At 47.4% G+C, this 20,729-nt stretch overlaps 1 pseudogene; it reads right to left on the bottom strand.

Moving 5' to 3' along the window:
* Positions 1–20,729, bottom strand: part of LOC149470503 (uncharacterized) — a 322,485-nt pseudogene that overhangs the window by 54,415 nt on the left and 247,341 nt on the right.

Raw genomic sequence — 20,729 nt, 5'->3', positions numbered from 1 at the left:
AAAAGATAATCAAGGGCCATCTTCTCCTGAAGCACTAAAATTCCCATCTGCCGTTGTTCTTGGGCAATTTCTCTGACAGCCTCTACGGTCTCGTTAAACATACTATCCACGATGACAGAAAAATTGTTCAGGCGCTTCATAAGTTCTATTCCCCAACCTGTCCATGAGGGGAACCAAGCCCATGCCTGGTCGCCCTCAGAGAACAGCTCCCTGCGAACTCTCCCTGCCATCCTTACCTTCTTGTGGACCATCAACTCTTCATGATCCATCACTACATAGGATGCGAGGACTAGCTTTATGAGGGCACACAAACCTTTCGCGTTCTGAGGAAATGTTCTATAGGCTGCCGAACCACACAGAAAATAGTATGGACCTGTCAGAGTAGAGCAGGAGGAGTTCCTTGTTCGGCCTCTGGCACTGAGCAACAGTTGCACAGACTGGGGGATTGTTCCCTCAGTCTGCACATCACATCTGTCCTTCCAACAAACGTGGTCTGGTCGGTCAGTGTGGTTACTCAGAAGGGAAGTAGGTTAGTCAGATTGACAGTTATACTTCCCTCACAGGTGGTAGTGCCAACAAACTTGTTACCTGTGCCAAAGCTGATGTTAAAGCACACCTGAGGGCTGCTTAGCTGTCCAGTTACCCATAATGGACTGACGAGGGTCCTACAGGAGCTAGAGCTAATATTGGTGCTAAAACTGATGTTACCTGCTAAAAATGTGTCAAATGTCTACGTGGGGGCTGACCAGGGGTCCCTTGCTTTTTCATGCCGACGCGGATGTCATATAGGGCATGAACAGCGGCCATTGCGGACATGTGATGACTGGGTGGGGGCTTAGAGCATACCCAACAGTTGGTTTTGTTAGCGGTTCTGGCTAAACGCAGATGCATTTTAAATAAAAGGTTGGGGTATCTGCCGTCTTTTCCTCCGTTCACACACATGTATGACATACAAACAAAAAGAAAAAGGAAAATGACACCCCTCATTCTCTGGTGTAGCTGAAAAGCTTCTTGCAGTGGCTTGCGTGCACCCAGTTGTCTCGTCCCTCGAGCTTGAGTGAGGTAGGTGTCGTCAGCTGGACTTGGTATGGTCCGGTGAACCGTGGTTCGAGTCCGGTTCTTTGATGTTTCTTTAGGACGACCCAATCACCTGGCTCAATAGGAAGAACACCTGTTATTGCATTTGGATCGGGGAGCGATTCGCAAACCCGATGGTGTATCTTCTGCAGCTCCCGTTGCAGAGATTGCATGTAACCTGTTAGTTGTGAATGCAAAGACGACAACTGTTGAGGAAAGTACAACCCTGTTTTGGGAGGTCCCCCAAACAACACCTCGTAGGGTGACAGCCCATGTGGTTGCCGAGGGGCATTCCGGATGGAATAGAGGGCAATGGGGGGACACTCAGGCCAGGGTTTTTGGATATCGGCCATGATGTTGGAGATCCTGTTTTTAAGGATTCCGTTAAGACGTTCAACCTTACCGCTACTCTCGGGGTGATATGGGGTGTGTCGCTGCTGACTCCAGTTCCACCAAAGAAATGCAGTCGTGTCCTTTGGAAGAGAGGTTAGTAGTGGACAAAGAAGACATGTTAGCAGAAGAGGTGTTAGTATTGTTAGTCGGGCTGCAAAATTTAGCACTGTCGTTGCTGTCCCCCCCCCCCCCCTTCTCATCTTCCAACACAGGAAGAAGAGAAGCTGGGTTAAGAATAGTGCATCGTTTGATGGTGAGGTTAGTAGGGGTTAGGGGGGCTTTCCCCTGAGAGGGGTACCTTGCCTTGGATGTTGTTAGGAATGGACTGGCCAGCAATGGTGGGACTCACCTGCCTTTTGATCTGCAGTACCAGGGCTGGCCAGCGGGTGCTCCCAGCAATCAGAGACTCAACCTTTCAGCCAGCTAACACCTGGAACTGATGATACTGGTGTATTTAAGGGATGGCCAGACTTGCAGACTCTGCCTTGGTGTTGTGTTTGTCCTGGGCCCTGTATCTGTCCTGCATCCTGTTTCTGTTCCTTTGCTGACTTCTCCTGCTCTGATCCTGGCTTGTGACCCTGACCATCCCTCTGTCTGACCCTCTGTACTACGCTGCTTGCTACCTGTTCTGATCCCTGGCTTGTGACCCGGACCATCCCTCTGCCTGACCCTCTGTACTATGCTGCTTGCTACCTGCTGAACCTGGCCTGTGACCCCGACCATTCTCCGCTTGCTCCCCCCGTACCTACCTGCCCAATTGATATTGACCCGGCCTGCCTGACGACGCTTGCATTGTATGTACTGTTATCTGTGGGTGGTTGGTTGGGTTTGTTTGCACTGTATTATGTTTAGTATTGCACTGCGTTTATGTTTGTATGGTTAGTGTTAATAAATTATATTGTTTATAACATATCTGAAGTCTGCGTTTCCCTGCGTCAGTCACACATCTCTGGTCATACCCGGGAGCCCTGACAGATGTCCTGTTTTTGCAAGACCGTTCTTGCTGCACTGGTGTCGGTGAGGCAAGGGAGGGGATATTTTAATTCCTCTAGAAAAAGATGGATCTGGGCCGACACCGATTTGTCAACTTCCTATGAGGATTCATAGGAATTACTTACCATGGTGGTCACTGGGGTGGAGGACTCATCAGGAATGAACTGCCACCGACCTTTAGGTAATTGGGGACAGCTCCTCCTCATGTGCCCCGTTTGGTGGCACTGGAAGCACCTGGGAGGGGGGCCTATCCTTTCTGTGACCCAGATCCCTTGGTTTTTCGTGTGGGGTCTGGGACATAAGAACTTTGGCCTTGTCCTGTTTTCTTCTATCCATTTCCCTCTCTATTGCCGCAAGAGTGGAAAGGATAGCAGGGATAGACATCTCATTATATTCGGGTCGGGCCAGAACCAGCCTTTCCCGAATTTTAGTATCGATGCCTTCCAAAAATTTGGCCCGCAACAGAATGTGCGTCGCGGTCACCTTTACCCTTTCAGTTGGAGCATCAGGTCCAACTTCCAGATCCGCATCCAGTGCCGTCTGAGACGGCGCCAGAAGCAGGCGCTTTCCTCATTAGTACCCTGGGTGAGCTTCATCATGTCTGTAGTAGAGGTAGCACCATACATTTCTGGAAGCTTTGCCTTTAGCTGTGTACAGAACTCTTTGCCCCCTGAAGTCATCTCCTCATGAGTGGTTATAGAGCACCCTGCAATCACTGCACTGGCCACTTCCATGCCCACCTTCGCCCGCATGATCTGCGCACAATCTGACCCGCTCATACCATAGCTGAACTGGTTTTGTCCAAACATTCGAGCAAATCCTCTCGGATTGACTCGATAGTCCGGGAGCTCAGCCAGAATAGTGCGGATCTCTGCCGGGTTGAAGGGGACATGCCAAACTACCCGTTCCCCTAAAGTCCGTTCCCCCTGTGCATTGGGAGGACCTTCAAATTGCTGCACCCTGACTGGATAGGCCTCGGTCCGGGAAGAGTGCAAGGGCTGGCCCAGCTTCATCGGTGGGCTTAGATTAACCACCTCGCTTACTGCACCTTCAGGTTTGAGGTCCCTCAGATCAGGGTATAGCTGGGGGGGCAGGGGTCTGATCAGTGGCTCATAGTGCTTTGATGCAATCCGCCCTGTTTCTTAACCGGGTGTCTATTCCCCTTGATTCACAGATAGTCTGCAAATCGGTTGTTGAGAAGGCTTCATAGTTGGAAACAGAAGGAGCTGGGGTGAAGCAGGGAGGAGGGAGAGGTAGAGGTAGAGGCTGAGGCATAGATACAGAAGACACAGAAGGTACGTCAAGAGTGACGTCACTAACAGAAGAGACAGGTGCAGTTATACTTATCTCAGCCACTGTTGGTTGTTGGGGAACCCCAGCAGACCCTGATCCTGCCTGCCTTAGTAGAGTCAGCCCTGAAAGAGCTTCCTCCACCTCTGACACCGGATCTTCCTGTTTTATTCCCTCTGGAGGCCAGGTATACATCACCTGGTTCTTCCGGACAGACACCAGTTTATGTATGCCCTGCTTCCCTAATCGGATTGACCTGTGAAGCCATAGCTGTGCGATCTCTAGTTCTGACGCCTGCATCCGTGGTTCAAATTCAGAGATGAATTTTTCCCACCTCCATGCGTCAAATGTACCTTCCCGGGGAATTTCCCATCTGGTACCCTTCGACCATTTATTCCACCTTTTGAGGGGTTCTGTAGACTTCCCCCCCAAACTCACCTTCATCAGTTGTGCAGCTGTCCTTACCCTGAAGAGGGCTGGTTCCCCCTCTCTCTTCATGGACTGACTACTGCCCATCGTGACTAGTCACTGGTATATATCCCGCGTCCGGGTACCTGTTTACCCCCTGGAGCACTCGGTGGGATCCTACCGAGAGGCCTGATTCCACCACTTTCCCAGCACAGCGTAATTTATGTGATTCTTATCGATCACCCGAAGCGCATCAAGTGGCGGTCAGACCGAGAGCACACCTCCCACTCCCACAGCGCAATTTATGTGATCCTGACCACCCGAAGTGTTTGTGGTAACCAGGCTAAGCGTTACACTTCCCTGGACCGCCCACTCGCACAGCGCAATTTATGTGGTTCTCATCACCCACTGTGTTTGGCAGGCCACACCGCACAAAGATGAAAGTGGCTTTTCTCTCCCTGCACACAGTAGCTAACACAAGTCAAAACAAAAAGAGGGGTTCTTGGATGTTACTTAGGGGACACTGGTTGGCCAGAAACCTACTAACTGACCTTTAGGAAAAATTGTGTAAAGAAAAAACGTCTCTAATACACACAGAAAAACCCCTTTTCAACTAGAAAAACCGTAAAAAAAGGACAAAGTGGAACATTATGGAAAACAGGATGTTTCGCAATAAAACAATTACACAGAGGTGAACTGAAAAACTGTGCCAAAAATAACCCGTTGCAGAAACGAAAATCGCGCCTACCAGTGCCGCTAACCGATCCGCGCTACACACGCGATGTTCGCTGCAACCACCTAAAACTGTTTACAAAAAAAGTCTGCTGGGCGCGAAACACGCAACGCAGCAGCTTTAAAACAAACCCGCTTTACAATAAGGAACTACTTTTAACAAGAAAAACACAAGAAAAACATAATCACTATACAAGAAATCTATGTGCAAAAACCCAAACTTCACCATGCTCACTAAATGTGGAACACGTGAGGGGAAAACTCGCTTAACACACTTTAAATTGGCCGGCAATACGCAAATTTAAAGCTAAAAGCAAACAAATTAAACTGTAAAAATTTGGATTAAAAACACAAAATGGGTCAAATGCATATAGGAAACTTCATGCACATTGCATAGAGATTACTGCACATGTGGTAGTCAACAAAATGGCCACCAACAGGGAAAGCACATGGCAGTCAACAAAATGGCCACCAACAGGGAAAGCACATGTGGTAGTCAACAAAATGGCCACCGACAGGGAAAGCACATGTGGTAGTCAACAAAATGGCCACCAACAGGGAAAGCACACAGCAGACACTAGCCTCAAAATTGCCTCTAACCTCTTACATAAAACAGACTTTGACAAAACATACACTGGACAATTACACAACAATATACAGCACACATACAACACAATTTGGCACGATCACAGAACGGACATAAAACACCAACATGTCACACTAACATGCACATGTAACAGAAAGGACCCCCTGCTGTATGCTTGCTGGGAGCAGTAGTACCACAAAACACGGCACAGACTACATACACACAAAGATCTTACAACAGTTAACAATTAACCTAAACCTTTCAGCACTGTAATAATGACCTCACGTGGAGGGGGGTAGAGCAATTACCACAGTACCTACAACCCGCAAATACTTACCTAAACATGCAACAACTTTTACCCGCTAAAACATATACCCGTTTAATTTTTGGTTGGAAGATTTTTAAACTTGACCAAATCCAGCCAACCAAACCCACCCCTCTGCTGCTCTCAGCAGAGAAAAACCCTCGTCTTTCACCCACAAATCAAGATTTTAGGACAAAACTAGGTCCTTGTTAAGCGGAATTCACGTTAGCTAACAGAGAGCGAAATCAGCCACACGAACGCGCAAAAAGCGATCCTCTTAATGGCAGAGAGACCTGAAATGTGCCGGCATACTTTTTGCTAGTTCATGATGGCTCATTCCCCCTTCGAACTTGGTTAGCTAGCGCAAAATTCGCGTTAGTATCCACTGGCTCGCCAAACTGTCTTGGAAATTCGCTTTTAACGAATTTCTCCTTACCGTGAGTACTCGCAGTTGGATGCGCAGAAATCCCCCATAAAGCTGTGTGAATCTTGCTTACCGCGACTGCAGCTAAACTACACGATTCCTGCCCATCCAACTGGGTTAGCTTCTGTTGAAATGTGGGGAATTGGAGCTCCGTTACCCTAGAATGATCAGGCGACACTCTCAGGATGATGTTTGAATTCACATAAGGGCTGGCTTCAGACTCAGCCCCCGGTTTTATTACAAGCAGACACACGCCCCCCACATGAATAAAGTCAATCCCCTCCCACCGAACAATGCAATGGGGAGTGCCTATACACAGGATATACATTCCGATTGGAGCATAGCCTTTCCTATTATCTATCACTGGTCCTCCCCCATGAGCCCTCTGAGGTCAGCAGACTTCCTCCCCTTCCCCCATGAGCCCTCTAAGGAGGGCATACTTCCTGTCCTACTAGCTCCTATTGGTATGCAAATTTCTTGTACAAGCATCCCCCAGGCTAAACACCAGTCTGTACCTGGATGGGCCCGATATGATCTTTATTAAAACACATCCATCCGGATACAGTTCAGGTCGGTAATGGGTTGTAAGATATGCATGAGCCTACACGCGGAGTTCGTACCGCTTGGCGCCTAGCGTTATGAAGTCCATGTGGTACTATGCTGCTGATATGTGGATACAGGCCCGCGGCCTGCCGCCGGCGGCATTCGCATCGAATGCCGTGGTGGCATACACGCCGGTCTATAAGCGCAGATCTGCTATCTCATCCATTACTGAGCTGAGTACTGTAATACATACATTGTACATGCGCATGGCCCAATTGCAGCCTTCAGAGCTTTAATTAAGCCACACGAGAGACATATGAATAACACGAATATATGACACATTTAAAGTTCAACCAACAATACAAAGTCTGCTGCCATGTGCTCCTCTGTGGGGGGGCCATTCTAGTGTTACCATGTGCTTCCCTGTGGGGGGTAATTCTAGTATCTGCCATGTGCTCCTCTGTGGGGGGTCATCTTCTTGACTAACCACATGGACTCCTTTTGTTTGGTGGCCATTTTGTTGACTACCATGTGCTTTCCCTGTTGGTGGCCATTTTGTTGACTACCATATGTGCAGTAATCTCTATGCAATGTGCATGAAGTTTTCTATATGCATTTGACCCATTTTGTGTTTTTAATCCAAATTTTTTACAGTTTAATTTGTTTGCTTTTAGCTTTAAATTTGCGTATTGCCAGCCAATTTAAAGTGTGTTAAGTGAGTTTTCCCTTCACGTGTTCCACATTTAGTGAGCGCAGTGAAGTCTGGGTTTTTGCACATAGATTTCTTGTATAGTGATTATGTTTTTCTTGTGTTTTTCCTATTAAAAGTAGTTCCTTATTGTAAAGCGGGTTTGTTTTAATGCTGCTGCGTTGTGTGTTTCGCGTCCAGCAGACTTTTTGTGTAAACGGTTCTAGGTGGTTGCAGCGAAGATTGCGTGTGTAACGTGGATCGTTTAGCGGTGCTGGTATGAGTGATTTTTGCATCAGCAACAAGGTTACTTTTGGCGCAGTTTTTCGGTTTACCTCTGTGTAATTGTTTTACTGTGAAACGTCCCGTGTTTTTCATAAGGATCCACTTTGTCCTTTTTAACAGTTTTTCAGGTTGAAAAAGGGTTTTTCTGTGCGTATTAGGAAAGTTTTTTTCTTTACACAAATTACCTAAAGGTCAGTTAGCAGGTTTCTGGCCAACCAGTGACCCCTAAGTAACATCCAAGAACCCCTCTTTTTGTTTTGACTTGTGTTAGCTACTGTGTGCAGGGAGAGAAAAGCCACTTTCATCATTGTGCGGTGTGGCCTGCCAAACACAGTGGGTGATGAGAACCACATAAATTGCGCTGTGCGAGTGGGCGGTCCAGGGAAGTATAACACTTAGCCTGGTTACCACAAACACTTCGGTGGTCGGGATCACATAAATTGCGCTGTGCGAGTGGGCGGTCCAGGGAAGTGTAACACTTAGCCTGGTTACCACAAACACTTCGGGTGGTCAGGATCACATAAATTGCGCTGTGGGAGGAGTGCTCTCAGTCTGACCGCCACTTGATGCGCTTCGGGTGATCGATAAGTATCACATAAATTACGCTGTGCTGGGAAAGTGGTGGAATCAGGCCTCTCGGTAGGATCCCACCGAGTGCTCCAGGGGGTAAACAGGTACCCGGACGCGGGATATATACCAGTGACTAGTCACGATGGGCAGTAGTCAGTCCATGAAGAGAGAGGGGGAACCAGCCCTCTTCAGGGTAAGGACAGCTGCACAACTGATGAAGGTGAGTTTGGGGGGGAAGTCTACAGAACCCCTCAAAAGGTGGAATAAATGGTCGAAGGGTACCAGATGGGAAATTCCCGGGAAGGTACATTTGACGCATGGAGGTGGGAAAAATTCATCTCTGAATTTGAACCACGGATGCAGGCGTCAGAACTAGAGATCGCACAGCTATGGCTTCACAGGTCAATCCGATTAGGGAAGCAGGGCATACATAAACTGGTGTCTGTCCGGAAGAACCAGGTGATGTATACCTGACCTCCAGAGGGAATAAAACAGGAGGATCCAGTGTCAGAGGTGGAGGAAGCTCTTTCAGGGCTGACTCTACTAAGGCAGGCAGGATCAGGGTCTGCTGGGGTTCCCGAACAACCAACAGTGGCTGAGATAAGTATAACTGCACCTGTCTCTTCTGTTAGTGACGTCACTCTTGACATACCTTCTGTGTCTTCTGTCTCTATGCCTCAGCCTCTACCTCTACCTCTCCCTTCTTCCTGCTTCACCCCAGCTCCTTCTGTTTCCAACTATGAAGCCTACTCAACAACCGATTTGCAGACTATCTGTGAATCAAGGGGAATAGATACCCGGTTAAGAAACAGGGCGGATTGCATCAAAGCGCTACGAACCACTGATCAGATCCCTGCCCCCCAGCTATACCCTGATCTGAGGGACCTCAAACCTGAAGGTGCAGTAAGCGAGGTGGTTAATCTAAGCCCACCGATGATGCTGGGTCAGCCTTTGCACTCTTCCCGGACCGAGGCCTATCCAGTCAGAGTGCAGCAATTTGAAGGTCCTCCCAATGCACAGGGGGAACGGACTTTAGGGGAACGGGTAGTTTGGCATGTCCCCTTCACCCCGGCAGAGATCCGCACTATTCTGGCTGAGCTCCCGGACTATCGAGTCAATCCGAGAGGATTTGCTCGAATGTTTGGACAAAACCAGTTCAGCTATGGTATGAGCGGGTCAGATTGTGCGCAGATCCTGCGGGCTAAGGTGGGCATGGAAGTGGCCAGTACAGTGATTGCAGGGTGCTCTATAACCACGCATGAGGAGATGACTTCAGGGGGCAAAGAGTTCTGTACACAGCTAAAGGCAAAGCTTCCAGAAATGTATGGTGCTACCTCTACTACGGACATGATGAAGCTCACCCAGGGTCCTAATGAGGAAAGCGCCTGCTTCTGGCGCCGTCTCAAGCAGACGGCACTGGATGCGGATCTGGAAGTTGGACCTGATGCTCCAACTGAAGGGGTAAAGGTGACCGCGACGCACATTCTGTTGCGGGCCAAATTTTTGGAAGGCATCAATATTAAAATTCGGGAAAGGCTGGTTCTGGCCCGACCCGAATATAATGAGATGTCTATCCCTGCTATCCTTTCCACTCTTGCGGCAATAGAGAGGGAAATGGATAGAAGAAAACAAGACAAGGCCAAAGTTCTTATGTCCCAGACCCCACACGAAAAACCAAGGGATCTGGGTCACAGGAAGGATAGGCCCCCACCCAGGTGCTTCCAGTGCCACCAAACGGGGCACATGAGGAGGAGCTGTCCCCAGTTACCTAAAGGTCGGTGGCAGTTCATTCCTGATGAGTCCTCCGCCCCTGTGACCACCATGGTAAGTAACTCCTATGAATTCTCATAGGAAGTTGACAAATCGGTGTCGGCCCAGATCCATCTTTTTCTAGAGGAATTAAAATATCCCCTCCCTTGCCTCACCGACACCAGTGCAGCAAGAACGGTCCTGCGAAAACAGGACATCCAAGGCAAGGTACCCCTCTCAGGGGAAAGCCCTCCTAACCCCTACTAACCTCACTATCAAACGATGCACTATTCTTAACCCAGCTTCTCTTCTTCCTGTGTCGGAAGATGAGAAGGGGGGGAGGACAGCAATGACAGTGCTGAATTTTGCAACACGACTAACAATACTAACACCTCTTCTGCTAACATGTCTTCTTTGTCCACTACTAATCTCTCTTCCAAAGGACACGACTGCATTTCTTTGGTGGAACTGGAGTCAGCGGCGACACACCCCATATCACCCCGAGAGTAGCGGTAAGGTTGAACGTCTTCCGATACCCAAAAACCTTGGCCTGAGTGTCTCCCCATTGCCCCCTATTCCATCCGGAATGCCCCTCGGCAACCACATGGGCTGTCACCCTACGAGGTGTTGTTTGGGGGACCTCCCAAAACAGGGTTGTACTTTCCTCAACAGTTGTCGTCTTTGCATTCACAGCTTACAGGTTATGTGCAATCTCTGCAACGGGAGCTGCAGAAGATACACCATCGGGTTCGCGAATCGCTCCCCGATCCAAATGCAATAACAGGTGTTCTTTCTATTGAGCCAGGTGATTGGGTCGTCCTAAAGAAACATCAAAGAACCGGACTCGAGCCACGGTTCACCGGACCATACCAAGTCCAGGTGACGACACCTACCTCACTCAAACTCGAGGGACGAGACAACTGGGTGCACGCAAGCCACTGCAAGAAGCTTTTCAGCTACACCAGAGAATGAGGGGTGTCATTTTCCTTTTTCTTTTTGTTTGTCATACATGTGTGTGAATGGAGGAAAAGACGGCAGATACCCCAACCTTTTATTTAAAATGCACCTGCGTTTAGCCAGAACCGCCAACAAAACCAACTGTTGGGTATGCTCTAAGCCCCCACCCAGTCATCACATGTCCGCAATGGCCGCTGTTCATGCCCTATATGACATCCGCGTCGGCATGAAAAAGCAAGGGACCCCTGGTCAGCCCCCACGTAGACATTTGTCGGTAGAACTTAATGACACATTTTTAGCAGGTAACATCAGTTTTAGCACCAATATTAGCTCTAGCTCCTGTAGGACCCTCGTCAGTCCATTATGGGTAACTGGGCAGCTAGGCAGCCCTCAGGTGTGCTTTAACATCAGCTTTGGCACAGGTAACAAGTTTGTTGGGACTACCACCTGCGAGGGAGGTATAACTGTCAATCTGACTAACCAGACTTCCCTTCTGAGTAACCACACTGACCGACCAGACCACGTGTGTTGGAAGGACGGATGTGATGTGCAGACTGAGGGAGCAATCCCCCAGTCTGTGCAACTGTTGCTCAGTGCCAGAGGCCGAACGAGGAACTCCTCCTGCTCTGCTCTGACAGGTCCATACTATTTTCTGTGTGGTTCGGCAGCCTATAGAACATTTCCCCAGAACGCGAAAGGTTCGTGTGCCCTCATAAAGCTAGTCCCAGCATCCTATGTAGTGATGGATCATGAAGAGTTGATGGTCCACAAGAAGGTAAGGATGGCAGGGAGAGTTCGCAGGGAGCTGTTCTCTGAGGGCGACCAGGCATGGGCTTGGTTCCCCTCATGGACAGGATGGGGAATAGAACTTATGAAGCGCCTGAACAATTTTTCTGTCATCGTGGATAGTATGTTTAACGAGACCGTAGAGGCTGTCAGAGAAATTGCCCAAGAACAACGGCAGATGGGAATTTTAGTGCTTCAGGAGAAGATGGCCCTTGATTATCTTTTAGCCGCCAAAGGGGGGTTCTGTGAGTTCATCGGAGAGGATTGTTGTACTTGGATAGAAGACACCGATGACAAGGTCCAGGCCCATATGGACAAAGTTAGTGAACTACAGGGAAAAGCTAGAGCTATAGCTAGTGAGGGTTGGAATCCGTTCAAGGGTTTGGGAGGATTGGGAGATTTCCTGTTCTCCATCGGATCTTGGTTGAAGGAAGTGGGAGTGTATGTCCTGATGCTTCTCTTTTTCATCTGCCTTTTATATGCCGCGGTGAGATGTTCCTGTTGCCTCATCGACCGTGTAAGCCAAGCTCGGGCAGACGACCACATCTCCATGCCCGCTCCTGGGATCCCACTCCAACCACTGATCGGAGGAAGACCTCACCAACCAACCACCTTCTCTACAGATTACGTCCTGGCTTCCCTCTAATTTATCTCTCTGAAGACCACATTCTCCAAGACCTTCAAGCAAGCTTCAAGCCTCATCATGGTTTGTGTCTGCAATTTGGAAAACCGTCTGGGTCGAGACCAGCCTTGTGTGGCCCCGTCTGCAGGGGCAATTTGAGAATCTATTGCTGGATCTCCCCAGACCACCGTGGGATCACAAGCCTTATTCATACCACAAGTCTGTTTGTGGTTTTTGCAAGAGCCTTCCTGTAGTGAAGGTTCCAACGCTCTTGAGGATCATTGCTTCAATCAAGCCTGTTTGCGTCGAGTCTGTGTCGGGTCTTGTTGTTTCAGGTACCCCGTGGAGCTTTATTCTCAGGGACAACTACAGGAACTCTTTGAAGTTTGAGACTACACCCATCAAGCTGAAGAAGATCAAGAAGGGACACGAGGAGAATATGATAAAACAGGAGGGAATGTCATGGAAATTTTGTATTGTTGGTCGAACTTTAAATGTGTCATATATTCGTGTTATTCATATGTCTCTCGTGTGGCTTAATTAAAGCTCTGAAGGCTGCAATTGGGCCATGCGCATGTACAATGTATGTATTACAGTACTCAGCTTGGTAATGGATGAGATGGCAGATCTGCGCTTATAGACCGGCGTGTATACCACCACGGCATTCGATGCGAATGTCGCTGGCAGTAGACCGCGGGCCTGTATCCACATATCAGCAGCATAGTACCACGTGGGCTTCATAACGCAAGGCTCCAAGCGGTACGAACTCCACGTGTAGGCTTATGCATATCTTACAACCCATTACTAATCTGAACTGTATCCGGATGGATGTGTTTTAATAAAGATCGTATCGGGCCCATCCAGGTACAGACTGATATTTTTAGGGAGTGCTTGTGCAGAGAATGGACATACCAATAGAAGCTAGTAGGACAGGAAATATGACCTCAGATGGCTCATGGGGGGGAAGGGGAGGAAGTCTGCTGACCTCAGAAGGCTCATGGGGGAGGACCAGTGATAGATAATAGGAAAGGCTATGCTCCAATTGGAATATACATCCTGTGTATAGACACTCCCCATTGCATTGTTTGGTGGGAGGGAATTGACTTTATTCATGTGGGGGGGCATGTGTGTATTTTTAATAAAACAGAGAGCTGGGTCTAAAACCAGCCCTTATGTGAGTTGCAACACCATCCTGAGAGTGTCGTTTGATCATTCTAGGGTAACGGAGCTCCACCCCCACATTTCAACAGAAGCTAAAAGTATTTGGATGGGCAGGAATCGTGTAGTTTAGCTGCAGTCGTGGTAAGCGAGATTCGCACAGCTTTATGGGGGATTTCTGCGCATCCAACTGCGAGTACTCACGGTAAGGAGAAATTCGTTAAAGCGAATTTCCAAGACAATAATCAGGCCGCCTTGACTTTATCTGATCTTACGAACACCCACACGCAGCTCTTAAACGAACTAGGTAAGGCAGCTAAGCGCAGATTCATTTTGTCGCAAAATCTTTTTTATGATTTTGCTAACAAAAGTGGGAGATTCTTAACCAGATCCCTCCAGACAAAAAAGTCAAGTTTAAAGGTTCACAAGATTAGGGGCTCGGATGGCTCTTTGGCCACCTCAAATGCGGATGTAGCATCTCACTTTGAGCAATACTACAAAACATTATACGATCTCCCTCCAGAACGTCGCCCTTCTGAGGCCAATACGCCTAGAGACACCCTAATCTCTGACTTTCTTCGCCTCTATAGTCCTTCCACTGTACCTGATGATACTATTCAGGATTTGGAACATCATATCACGGCGGAGGAACTCTCCTGAGCCGTCCAGCAAATGAAACCTGGTAAAAGCCCGGGCCCTGATGGTCTTTCTGTGGCATATTACAAGGAGTTTCTAGATATTTTGAGTGGACCCTTCCTCTCCGCCTTCAACACTTTCTCTTCACCCTCCACGCAACATCATCGCCTCCTGGAAGCTCATATCACTGTCATCCCCAAAAGAAGGTAAAGATGTCACTTTGGTTACCAATTAGAGGCCCATCTCTCTTTTGAACATAGACATCAAAATCTACGCAAAGATCCTAGCCAACCGTCTCCTTCCCTTGTTACCCTCCCTGATTGACCTTGACCAAGTGGGCTTCATCCCGGGAAGGGAAGCAAGGGATAACACCATCAAGGCTCTTAACCTTCTCCACCGACTTCACGATTCTCGCAGTCCAGGATTTATTCTTTCCCTAGATGCCGAGAGGGCTTTTGATAGGGTGTCCTGGGATTACTTAAAGGCATCCCTACAGGCGATTGGTTTAGGGGACACCATGCTCAATTTCATTATGGCACTGTATTCTGGTCCAACGCCTCAGTTCCATGTGAATTGGCATCTATCTCATCCGTTCCCTCTTGGGAATGGTACGCGCCAAGGTTGCCCCCTATCCCCGCTTCTTTTTGTGATATCACTAGAACCATTGTTATGCAAACTCCGCTTAAACCCAGATATCAGGGGTATTTCCGTGGCGAACAAGGAATACAAACTTGCTGCCTACGCAAACGACATTCTTTTGTTTCTGACGGAGCCCCGGATTCCCTTGCCCAACCTACTTAAGGATTTTTCCTTCTTTCAATATATCTCGAACCTCAAAATTAATCATTCCAAATCCTATGACTTAAACATTACTCTTCCTCCAGACCTGGTTTCCTTTTGTCAGTCACAGTTCCCGTTTCAATGGGAAAGGGACTCCCTTACCTATCTGGGAATACAGCTTTCGAGTAACCTCTCTGATCTTGATGTCAAAAACTTTCTTCCAACCCTTGGTGCCATCCGAGCAGACCTAACTAGGTGGCATCGCCCATGCTTCTCCTGGTTTGGTAGGGCTGCTATACTAAGAATATCCTCCTGCACCTCCTCTATCTATTTCAAACCTTACCTATCCATTTACCACCCGCCTTTTTCGTTTCATGCAGAAGAATGTGCTCTCTTTTTCTCTGGAATCATAAACGGCCACGTATTTCTTTCTCCCAACTTGTACTCCCCAAATCCAAAGGGGGATTGGACTACCTGACCTGCAACTTTACCATCGGGCCTGCCATCTTACTAGGATAATTGATTGGAATATTCACTTTACCACCAAAGCGTGGGTCCAGCTGGAACACTCTTGTTCCACTTCCCCCTTGGCATCGATCCCGTGGCTTCTGACCAAACACATTCCTCAAGACCTCCTCCTACATACAATAATCGGTCCTTCCCTTAAAACCTTTCGCTTAGCCTGTAAATCGGCCTCCATTTCCGATGCCCCCAACCCACTAACTTCTCTTCGCCTCAATCCGGATTTCCCTCCCGGTATGCATAAGTCCTTTCATTCAGCACATTGGCCACACAGTCAAGTATTGGCGCACCACTTTTTCCACAAAGGTCAGCTGAAGTCTTGTTCTTCCCTGGCAAGTACTATGGGTGATCTCACCTTTCCCTTTTGGGCCTATCTTCAAATCAGACATTTTCTTCTGTCTCCTGCATATCGCCATAAATGGGTCCGCCCTCTCACCTCCTTTGAGTCACTCTGTTCAAAGGCTGAACCACGGAGGCATTTAGTATCATTTACCTATCTGCTTCTTCTTGGTGACAGAACCTCTGACTCACTTCCCACCTGCAAAGCTTGGAAAAGAGACTTAAACATTGACTTTTCTTCCTCTGATTTGGACCAAATCTTTACCTTTTCTCATAAGTGCTCCTTGAATGTTTCGGCACAAGAAAACGGATACAAGTTGGCGACACGTTGGTACAATACACCTTCTAGAATCCATCATTTTGATCCATCCAGACCTAGTAATTGTTGGAGATGTGGGGCTCCTGTTGGATCTCTTCTTCATATCTGGTGGGACTGCCCTATGGTTCAGCCCTTTTGGCAGGAGGTACATCGGATTACTTCTTCGGTGTCTACTCTTGATATTGAGTTCTCTCCAGCCCAACTCCTCCTCCACCACACTCCGCTTCCCAAACATCTATATTTCAAATCTCTGGCTATGCATATGCTTAATGCGGCCAAACTCTGCTTACCGGTTCTCTGGGGGTCTGTTCACCCCTCCACAGTGCGAGATTGGTTCATACGTTTGAACAGAATTGCTGAAATGGAAGAGCTGATTGCTTCTTCTCTGGATAACCCTACTAAATGTTCTCATACGTGGTCCTGTTGGATTGACTTCCAAATGACCCCTGAATATCGTTCTTTCATGGGCCTTGCTGATTGATTCTGAACCTCTCTGATACCCCGTAGTGTTTCTTGCGATATATCGGCTGTTTTTTTTAAGGTTGTGATTGAAGTCCTTTGTCTCGATGTCCTGTACTGCTTGGAGCAAGCTACGCTTGGCACCCTGATACGCCTGCAACTGTCCCCAGCTCGCTTCTCTGCCAGGGTTGTGCGTATCTCTCATGTCCTGGGAGTCTTGCGTAAAGGTGACTCACCTACCCTCCTACTCCTCCACACCTCCTCCCCGTCCCCAACCCCCCATCTCCCTCCCCTCCACTTTTTTTTTTTCTTCTTCCCCTCTCTTCCCTTCTTTTTCATGCTTATTCTTAAATTCTTAATCCCCATTTCCTGCTTTCCTACTCAGTTTAGCTTTCATTCTCCCCTTTCCATTTTGGTACACTTCTCTACGCATAGGAGCCCTACTCCCTACCTGCAATCCAGCTGCACATATGTTTTACTTTTACATATCTCCTTTCCCGAACCCTTTACCCACGTGCTGGCAACCTGTAGTGGGTTACCTCAGTTTCATCAAAAGTAAAAGGCCATATCCTACAAGCCCTTGCACCCCCCTCCACACCCACTGTATACATTTCCAATGCATACCTTTGACTCACTGCCCCCGCTCTCTGCTGCTCGGTAACTGAGGTTATATATCATCGACCTGCCAGTGCTGTGATTCCAATATGCTGAAAAAGGGCTTGAGACCAGATATGCCTTTATGTTCCTGCGTTCGCATGTCCTCATTCTTCCCGTTTTCTTTTCCCTGGGATGACTTACGTCTGATTCTTTGCCTATGTATTGCTATGTATCTTTTTGTTTGCTGTATGTGTATTACCTCCTATTGTATTTCCGACTGATACCTTGTATTACCTGGACCTATTGTATGCTCTGAGTTTATTAATAAACTTCATGGAAAAAAAAAAAAGAAAATATCATCCAACTTTATTTATCATATATATGTGACACTTTAACAACAGAAGGAAAGAGATAGATTATTTACATTTCAAGGATCTATTTATACCATATCATCAATGCTAAGAAACTGATTAACATATGACACGCCCCTCATTAATACCAGCCCCACCCACTTATGTAACCATTAATCACACTACACGTTGTACATATCTCTGCACACACCAGAGGGAGAGGAATAACTCTAGGGCCATCATTCATGGTTCACTATATAAACTGATGACCTGTAAAAGGCTTTTAAAGCGTCACCTATGGACAATATTTGGTACTGAAGTTTGTCACCATTTCACAAGCACATGACATTTTAAAAGCTTGACATGTTTGGTATCTATATACTTGATGCCAACCTCATCTTTCATTTTTCATCAAATTGGGTCATATATTGTGTTTTTCTGCACTGGAATTATTGTTAGTGTTTTTTTACTGAAAATATCCTTTTCAAAGACAGCTGCGCTAATATTGTGTGACAAAAAATTGTAACCACCACCATTTTATTCTCCAGGGTCTCTGCTTTCAGAAAATAAAACACAATATTTAGGGGGCTTTAAATAATCTTCTGGCCTAACAATGTGAATGTAATCATGTGCATAAACAAGCAAAATCAACTGGCAGCGAAAGACACAACAGCAACAATGTAAAAAATTATCACCAAATCTATAGTAGCAACTAATGGCCTAAGAAGCAAAGCCACCATATTACTCAACAAAGTTCCAACTAAACCCATCCAAGAAAATGGATCCCACTTCCCCCCACCCAGGTGACTGTTGGAACTCCTTTACCTTGTGTAGATATCCCCTTCTGAGATCCTCATGATCTAATATAAATGTACAACACTCTCTGACACCAGTTTGAAGACTCCACCATGATCTTCCGAGAGATAATCAGCCGCCATGCAGTTTTGTGACACCACCTTAGGTGATTGGAGCCACTTCTGGTGTCAGCTCTGCTATACCATCAATGGTGTCATTGGTTATCTGATCCATGACTCCAGTACACCGGTTCATCTTACTTATCTTAGATTACTTAGATTCCCCATCCCATCTATGAAGGGTTCACTGCATAAAACATCTCATCTCCAGAGAAAATGTTTCTTCTCACTGGAAGGCCAGGGGAGGATTGGGAGAAATTGAGGCTTTCCCTTACAGATATGGGGGAGGGGCAACATAACTTAAAGTACAGCTATGGGTGGAATTGAAGGGAAGCCATTTTAGGGTGCTCCTTCCACACAAGAAGCAATGTATCTGGGAGGACTAGGAATCCATTGGACCAATGGGGATTAAACATTCTGCAATACATTGAGACACCATGAAATGTTACTGGCCTGTGATTGGCTCTCCTATTGTTAGTGAAGTGAGACTCCCCTTGTCGGTGTCATTAATGGAAAGAAACCATGTGAAATGCTTCCCCCACATCCAAAAAGGTAACCCCCTTGGGTAGGTAGCCATCCTACTATTCCTGATATGAGTTTGTAGTCCCTGCTACTACAGGAAACATGCGGGCGATCATTTACACCTTTTACAGCAGGACAGTAAATATCATCCACATTAGACTCACTTGTTCCTCTAACAACACGAAGCATCAGGCCCCGACCATTACAACCTTGGCAGACTGACAACACCAGACATCTTAAACGACATAGTCGTGTGCTGGAGCGAATGTGGCGTAAAACCAAATCTCACCAAGCATTCGCCCGATATAAATCTGCTTTCTTCACATACAATTCCTCCCTCCATGCTGCCAGACAAGCCTACTTTGTCACTCTCATCAATAGCTTGTCATCCAGTCCTTGTCGTCTCTTCTCTACTTCTAACTCTCAACTTTCTCCACCTCACTCACTGCTCACGAGATTGCAAATCATTTCAAAAACAAGATTGACACAATTCGTAGGGACATCTCCACTGCACAGACATCCATCCCACTTAGCATACCTCATACTAAACCTCCCTCAACACTTTCCTCTTCTGACCTTCCTACTACCGAAGAGGTCACTAAGGTTTCTCAGAAGCCCGTCTCACTACCTGCCCCCTGGATCCTGTCCCCTCACAACTACTACAGTCACCCTCTTCTTCCATCCTATGCTCCCTCACTCACATCTTCAATCTTTCCCTCTCTACTGGTGCCTTCCACTCCCCTCTAAAGCATGCGCACATCACTCCCATACTTAAAAAACCCTCCCTGGACTCCACCAACCTGAACAACTTAAGACCCATCTCCCTGCTCTTGTTTACCTTTAAACTCTTAGAACGCTTAGTCTACAATCACCTGAGCTCCTAACTCACCGACAACAACCTTCTTCACCCTTTAAAATCTGGCTTTCGCTCACTACACTCCACTGAAACTATCCTACTAAACCTCACTAATGATCTACTAACTGCTAAAACCAATGGCCACTACTCCGTACTCATCCCAACCAATGGCCACTACTCCGTACTCATCTCAACCAATGGCCACTACTCCGTACTCATCCCAACCAATGGCCACTATTCCGTACTCATCCCAACCAATGGTCACTACTCCATACTCCTCCCAACCAATGGCCACTACTCCGTACTCATCCCAACCAATGGCCACTACTCCATACTCTTACTACTTGACCTCTCTGCAGCTTTTGATACGGTTGACCATCCCCTCCTCCTCAAAAAACTCCACTCAGTTGGCCTCCAAGACTCTGCTCTCTCCTAGTTCTCCTCCTACCTATCACAGAGCTCGTTCAGCGTTATCTACACCTCTGCCTCCTCCTCTCCACTCTCTATTTCCGTAGGGGTCCCTCAAGGTTCCGTCCTTGGACCCCTACTCTTCTACATCTACACCTCCTCCCCCTACTCCCATGGTTTTAAGTACCATCTCTATGCTGATGACACACAAATCTTTCTACTCCTCACCTCACCCCTTCAGTCTCCTCTGGCATTACTAACCTACTAAGCGACAAATCGGCATGGATGTCACTCCACTTCCTCAAACTCAATCTTAGCAAAACTGAGCTCTTAGTATTCCCTCCAGCCTGTGCCCTCTTCCCTGACTTATCCATCAAGATCAATAACATAATCATCAGTCCCTCCCCTCATGCCAGGGTACTAGGTGTAATCCTAGACTCCCATCTGTCCTTTCAGCCCCTA

This window comes from Staurois parvus, unplaced genomic scaffold (assembly GCF_062004578.1).
Source record: "Staurois parvus isolate SC_StPar_1 unplaced genomic scaffold, SC_StPar_1.0 ptg000041l, whole genome shotgun sequence".
Classification (NCBI taxonomy): domain Eukaryota; kingdom Metazoa; phylum Chordata; class Amphibia; order Anura; family Ranidae; genus Staurois; species Staurois parvus.
The sequence above is the reverse complement of the archived record's forward strand: the minus strand, read 5'-3'. Positions and strand labels throughout refer to the sequence as shown.